Consider the following 7,654-nt stretch of genomic DNA (forward strand, 5'->3'; position numbering starts at 1 on the left):
TCCATACCCAGCCTCCTTCGAGGCCTAGCTGTAAAAACCGCTGAGCAAAGGGAATCCAGAATCAGCCCTCAAGCAACTCAAGACAAGTTAGCAATTTCCGCCGGGATGCCGTGAACATCGGCGACCACTGGCGTTTCCTCTGAGTCCTCGGAACTCCGGAAACTCTGGGAGCTTTCAGCCGGCTCATCAGGGGAAAGCGGCCCGGGGCCGGCGCCAGGTGGAGCCCATCCCCCGGGTCTGGCGGGCCGCAGTACCGCCAGGGGCCTGCGGGAGGCGCACGCGGCGCGGCCTGAGGGGAGGGGGAGAGCGGGCGGAGGCGGTGCGCTCGGCGCTTCCTGTTCCGGCGCCAGGAGGAGCCGCGCGCTGCTGGTGCTGTTGCCGCCGCTGCTTTCCCCGCCGTCAGTCAGGCTGCGCCCGCATCTTCAGGGCCCAGTCCCTCGGACCCATCGCCGCTTCTAGACCCTACTGCGGTCTCGGATATTGCCGGGTGAGGCTGCTTCGGTACTAGTGGGAGTCGTGAAGGGGAATCGGGGAGCTGGGGTTGCGGAGCCCGCGGGCCCGGCCAAGCGGGAAGCGGGTGCGGTAACTGAGGTGCATCGAGGCACGTCCAGTGCTCGGGCCGTGGTCGCCTGCCTGGGACCGGGGCTAAGCGTTTCTTCGGTCGCCTTCCTCCACGCTGCGGGCTGCCTGGGGATCGCCCCCCAGGGAGAAGGTGTAGGAGGCCGCTGACGTCGCGCCCGACGGGTTTCTGGGCGCCTGACGTCAGGCCTGGCTGCGGGGCGGGGCGGGCGCGGGCCGGCCCCTCCCCCACCCTTTCCCGGCGGGCGCGACCCGCTCGGAGGCCGGTTCGCTCCGGTTGATCCCGGACTCCCTTTGTTTGTGCGTCCCTAAAGGGCTGCCGGCCTCGCGCCTCTTGTCCCCGATTTCCCCTCTACCCCTACCCTATTGCACCCATTCATTAATTTCTAATAAAAAGGGAAAAGCCTGAAAAGATTATTACAGGAATCTCGGGCGCTTGTTAATCCGCAGTGTGACAACGTTCTGGTTATGACTCACTAGAGGAATTGCCCACGGATACATTAGATGAATACCCAGGGCAAACCACGAGAAGGGCAGAATTTAGGAATCTCCCTTTTTAGGACTGAAGAGCACATACCTGCGATAGCTTATATATAGGGGGACCGTTTTCTCTTTACCTTGAAAAGCAAGAGTACAGCTTTTAATAGGTAAAGATTCTGGTGTTAAAGCATGAAGCCGGACTCACTCGACCGAAAATTTTTTTTTAGTTTTACTACTAGAGAAATACACACCTGGGGGTTGTAAAGGTCTCTTTTGAAAACGAACCCTCATTACAGGCAAAGGTAGCCTTCAGAAACATTTCGTAAGTTCTTTGTTCACTGGTGTTCTGTGAGGGAAGAATAGAAATTTTTCATGCTGGCATCTCTGAGCCCACAATGCAAAGCGAGTTTGCTTCAGAAACTTGGAGTGAATTGCAAATATTGGAATGTTCTCTTCCTCTCTCCAGGAGGAATGGGTAATATCCATCCCCAGTCTCTTAGCTGAAACTTTTGAAGCTAGTGTGTTTTGAATTCAAAAATACTTGGATTTTATCTTCATCTTTTTAGAAAGACGACATGTTAGACGAGAGAGAACACCCCCAGCAGAGTGCGGCACCGCATAATCCAACATTAATATTTGCAGCAATAGATGTGAACATTCATTCTAAGTGGGGGCGAATAGAAACTATAAATGGCTTCAGGTCACATTTTGCCACCATGTAAGATTTGTGCCAAACTTGGGAAAGTTTATTTTTTCAGAAGTCTCTGGATTGAGAAGGGCAGATAAAGATTTATGGACCTAAAAGTAGGCATCGTAAAAGCTAATATTTGTTGACGTTTTGCTATATTCCAGGCAGTGACTAAGAGAATATAGCTTGTTTATTATATAAGTCTTAGAGCAAATCTATGATGTGGGTACGATTCTGATCTCCCTTTGCCGCAAGTTTGGAGAGTTGGACTTGTCAAGTCTGGCCAGTCCAACCAGTGAAGAGCTGCAGTTGTAGCTGGATAGTCATACTTTAGCGTTTACTCTTTTACCTATAAGCTAGATGTCCACATACAAAGGAAAGAGAATTTGGTATTTGTTTTCCACCCAAGCACTATTTTAGGCACTTGATTGGACAGAGTCCCATTTAGTTCCTCGCAGCATTACAGGCCTGGTTGTTTTTTGTTTTTTTGTTTTTTGTTTTTAACTGCGTGCTTTTTACAAACAGTATGGCGTGTTCTTTATAGTTCAGGTTCGTTCAGATGAGCCGACTCTTACTGAAATAATTCAAACCCTCGTCTAAGGTCTCTCTGCTAAGACTTTCCCCTTCCCTTGCTATATTCTAACCCATCTGAACTGCTTATACCTCCTCACAGATTCTCCCAATTTTTACACCAACTGCTCTTCTTTCCCTAGGGCCCATTTCACCGCCCTCTACTCCCAGCTCTTTCCTTATGGTCCTTATGGACTGCAAAAGACAGCACATCTCAGGAATCTCCATGTAATACTATAATTTCTCTAAAGCCCAACACATTGTTTGGCACATATGTTCCAGTAAATATATAACTAAATGCCAAGAAATATTGCAGGTTGCATATCCCTTATCCCAAATGCTTGGAACCAGAAGTGTTTCAGATTTTGGATTTTTTTTTATATTACACCAGTTGAGCATCCGAAATCCAGAATACTCTAACGAGCATTTTCTTTGAGCGGCATGTTGGCACTCAAAAAGTTTCAGATTTTGAGCATTTCAAAACCCCGTTTTGAGTTGCCCAAATGTAAAAAATGGAACATAATCAGATAAATGAGCCAATGCTGAAAACTAGCATGTATTCTAATTTATAACTTTTTATTTTTGGAGACAGTCACTCACTGCAAGTTCCGCCTCCTAGGTTCAAGCGATTCTCCTGCCTCAGCCTACCGAAGTAGCTCGGATTACAGGTGTCTGCCACCATGCCCAGCTAATTTTTTGTATTTTTGGTTGAGATGGGGTTTCACCATTTTGGCAAGGCTGGTCTTGAACTCCTGATCTCGCGTGATCCACCCCCCCCTTGGCCTCCCAAAGTGCCAGGATTACAGGCTTGAGACACTGTGCCCGGCCATTAATTTATATTTTCAGTATGATACATATCATCCCCTGCATACTAAACAAATCACCCCCAAAATTTTGATTTTATTTAATATCGCCTAATAAATATCTAACATGTATATAGCACTTTATAGATTAAGTGTGTTACTATTTTCTGTGCAGTGGGCAGGAGTTAAAACTTCTACAGATGGAAAATGGTCTCTTATTGAGAAGTTTATTTTTGTCAAAAGATATTGTCAAAAGGATTGATGTCTGGGTTTCATCACTGTGTAGTCCCATACTGTTTATTACTCTATCACAATTTGAAGGCTCTGTGAAATATCCATGAACTCCACTAGTAATTCATGGAGTTCAACTTTATTAACCACCTTCCTCCCTGACCCATGATTGAATTGTCATTTTTACCCTAACAGCCGTGAGAGTTTCCAAAATGTTATGTTTTACTTTTCTAGTGTATGTCAAAAGAAATTTTGTACTGTTTTAAAATTACTATTCTTGCTGCTCAGAGAATAAAATTATTATTTTCAGATGATGGGTGGATCGGATCATGCTATAAAATGGTAACAAAGTTTTGGAAATAATCGCTTTAGATTATTCCAAAAAAGAAAAAAAAAATGAAAGCCTTTCTTGAGTATACATTTTTTTTGTGAGTTCAAGGTTACATTGGCCTCATCTTAATAATTAGCAGTGAATCAGATATTTTGGAATAGCTTTATATTTTTATTTATTTTTCGTTTTGAGACAGTGTCTCACTGTATTGCCCAGGCTGGTCTCTTAACTACTGGCCTCAAGCGGTCTTCCCACCTCAGCCTCCTAAGAAGCTGGAATTACAGGTGCACACGACCAAGCGTGGCTTAGAGTAGCTTTTTAGAAAACCTAAACTTTTTACATTCTGCAACTCTCCTCATATTGAAACGTTCATGTCCAACTCTGTTTTTCACCTTTTCTAATGAAAGTATTCTCCAGAGAGCGAATTGGAATGCTTCCAATTGCAGTTGTTCCCCCTTATCCTAGGGTGACACATTGCAAGACTCCCCAATGAATCCCTGAAACTGAAGTCTATACACTGCCGAAGCCTAAGTGTACCATGTTTTTTAGATCTAATAACCAAGATGGGCTGATAGCGTATACAGCATGGATACACTGGACAAAGGGATGATTCACATCCTAGGCAGGAGGGTGCAAACTTTCATTTTGCTACTCAGAACATGCTCTTGCCCCATTTAAAACTTAAGAATTGGCCAGGTGCAGTGGTTCATGCCTGTAATCCCAGCACTTTGGGAGACCGAGGCAGGCGGATTACTTGAGGCCAGGAGTTCGAGACCAGTCTGGCCAACATGGTGAAACCCCATCTCTACCAACAATTAAAAATTAGCTGGGCATGGTGTCATGTGCCTGTAATCCCAGCTGCTCGGGAGACTCAGGTAGGAGAATCACTTAAACCTGGGAGGCTGAGGTTGCAGTGAGTCGAGATCACACCACTGCACTTTAGCCTGGATGGCAGAACAAGACTCCGTCCCAAAAACAAAACTTACTAATTGTTTATTTCTGGAATTTTCCATTTAGTATGTTCGGACCTGGTAACTAAAACCACGGATGAGGGGGGATTACCCTGACATGAATGCTGATTATTCTAGTAATGGAGAACTGGTCACTTCACTAAGACAGTGCCATAGAACAGAACTTGTTATTAATTCCTATGCTTAGGGCTTCGCTTTTTAATCACGAGATTCTAGCACCTCCCCTATCTTCCAAACTTGGATTTTGAACTTTAAAATTTTGAAGTAGTATTGTGAATCAGTTGAATATTATTAACTTGTAGAATAATTTATGTAATTCTGTGACTGGGTAACTGTGTAATTCTGAAAACCTGAACAGTCAAGACCATTTGGTTCACTTTGATTCTCAACTCCAGAATTAATATGAACTTTGATACAGATTCATTTTCTATTTTATTGTGTGATATGATTGATGTTAAACCTTAACATGGAAATGGGTTGTATGTGTTTTTTGATACTCTGAATAAAAAGGATATAGCAGTTGGGATAGGCTTGGGTTCTTGTCCTTCATGTTCTTGTCCTTTCATTCCTCATGATAACCAAATCATAATTAGAAATAAGATGCTAAGGGGCCGGGTGCGGTGGCTCATGCCTGTAATCCCAACACTTTGGGAGGCCAAGGCGGGCGGATCACCTGAGGTCAGGAGTTCAAGATCAGCTTGACCAACATGGGAAAACCCTGTCTCTACAAAAAATCAGCCGGGCGTGGTGGTGCGTGCCTGTAATCCCAGCTACTCGGGAGGCTGAGGCAGGAGAATCACTTGAACCCGGGAGGCAGAGATTGCGGGGAGCGAAGATCGCACCATTGCACTCCACCCTGGGCAACAAGAATGAAACTCTGTCTAGAAAAAAAAAATAGTAAGATGCTAAGAATATAAGAATACAAAGGTGACTCTATATTAATACTGTATTGATAGGTCAAAGGAGAAAAACCATGAGATCCATTCATTAGATACTGAAAAGTCTTTTGAGGGAATTTAGTGTCTTCTTGCTTTCTTTATTAACTAACAAAATAGGAATAAATAAATAATAGCATAGGCATAAATTAAAAACTTAATGTAATTTTTTAAAATCTCAAACTAAAAATGGGAATCATACTTAAACATTAGAAGCATTCCCAGGAGAGTTGGAACAAGACTGCTGTGCCCACTGTCACTACTTAACATTTCATTATTTAAGTCCTAGCAGGTGCAAAAGAGAAAATATGCATAATTATTAGAGAAGGAAAATTATTTTTTGCAAATGGCATATTTTTTAAATCTGGAAATCCCAGAAAATCAAGTGAGAAACTTTGAAGAATAATTTAGTAATGTTGCATCCTACCCTAGGTTAATTAATACAAAGAAGAGTTAAATTCCTATGGCATATTTCTGGTCATAAAAACATCACTAAACTTTTAAATAAAACCCAAAACACTTCTAGTATTAAACATTTAAATGGGCTGGGCACAGTGGCTCACGCCTGTAATCCCAGCACTTTGGGAGGCCAAGGTGGGCGGATCACAAGGTCAAGAGATCGAGACCATCCTGGTCAACATGGTGAAATCCTGTCTCTACTAAAAGTACAAAAATGAGCTGGGCGTAGTGGCACACACCTGTAGTCCCAGTTACTCAGGAGGCTGAGGCAGGAGAATTGCTTGAACCGAGGAGGCAGAGGTTGCAGTGAGCCGAGATCGCACCACTGTGCTCCAGCCTGGCGACAGAGCGAGACTCCATCTTTTAAAAAAAAAAAAAAAAAAAAGATTTCTGCTAAAAATTTTAAAAATTAGCTGGTTGTCGTGGTGCATGCCTGTGGTCCCAGCTATTGAAAGGCTAAGGTGGGAGGATCACTTGAGCATGGGAGGTCGAGGTTGCGGTGAGCTGTGATCACACCACTGCACTCCAGCCTGGGTGACAGAGCAAGACCCTGTCTCAAAAAAAAAAATGGAAATGAATGTGAGCTGTGTATACATTTGAGAAAGATTAATAAAAAGATAATTATTTGCCTCCCTATTCCAGTTCAGGGTCTCAATGGCTGGAGCCTTTCCTGGCAATTCAGAGCCCAGGATGGGAACCAGCCCTGAACTGGATGCCATCCCAGCTCAGGGTGCTCTCGCCCACACCCCCACCCATGGAGACTGGGCCGAGTAGACACATCCATTCATGTGCATCTTTGGGATATGGGAGGAAACTGGAGTACTTGGAGAAGACCATAAAGATGGGAGAATGAGCTAGCTTCACACAGTGACCTCAGCTGAGACTTTTTTTTTCTTCTCATCAACATTATAACAAAAGAAAGTTGAATGAAACGTTTTTTGAGGACCTGCTGTAGACTAAAAGTTAAAACCCTGTCCCATATTTGAACGATCAATTAGAAAGTACAATGGAAGAAAAGAGCCTATTTGCAACCACAGGAAAAAGTTTAACAGAAATCCCTTAAAAGAAATGTATATATGAGATCTGATCAAGAAAATGATCTACATGAAAAGGACGGGAACTAAACAGTCCTCTGTATCTGCATTTGCAGGTAGAAAATATTCAGGGAGCCGGCTGAGGTGGTTCTCACCTGTAATCCGAGCACTTTGGGAGGCCGAGGTGGGCGGATCACTTGAGGCCAGGAGTTGAAGAGTAACCTGGCCAACGTGGTGAAACCCTATCTCTTAAAAATACGAAAAATTAACTGGGCATGGTGGCGCTTGCCTATAATCTCAGTTACTCAGGAGGCTGAGGCAGGAGAATCTCTTGAACCAAGGAGATGGAGGTTGCGGTGAGCTGAGATCATGCTGTTGCACTCCAACCTGAGCAACAGAGTGAGACCCTGTCTCAAAAAAAAAGAAAAAATACTTGGGAGAAACACAATAAAAATAACAATAAAAAATATAAGTTAATATAATTATATAGTACTCACACTTTTAAGTGTTATAAATAATATAGAGTTTTTTTGTGTGTGTTTTTTTTTTTTTTTTTGGTTTTTTTTTTTTTTT

At 43.6% G+C, this 7,654-nt stretch overlaps 1 protein-coding gene across 1 annotated transcript in view; it reads left to right on the forward strand.

The window, feature by feature from the left end:
• Positions 1–286: 286 nt before the first annotated feature.
• Positions 287–7,654, forward strand: part of MAPK1IP1L (mitogen-activated protein kinase 1 interacting protein 1 like) — a 15,179-nt gene continuing 7,811 nt past the window's right edge. Inside the window, 1 exon segment of the mRNA XM_017873673.1 lies at positions 287–487. The gene's annotated coding sequence lies outside the window, so the exon portion shown is untranslated.

The sequence above is a fragment of the Rhinopithecus bieti genome, unplaced genomic scaffold, assembly GCF_001698545.2.
Source record: "Rhinopithecus bieti isolate Rb0 unplaced genomic scaffold, ASM169854v2 scaffold_7985, whole genome shotgun sequence".
NCBI classification, from domain to species: domain Eukaryota; kingdom Metazoa; phylum Chordata; class Mammalia; order Primates; family Cercopithecidae; genus Rhinopithecus; species Rhinopithecus bieti.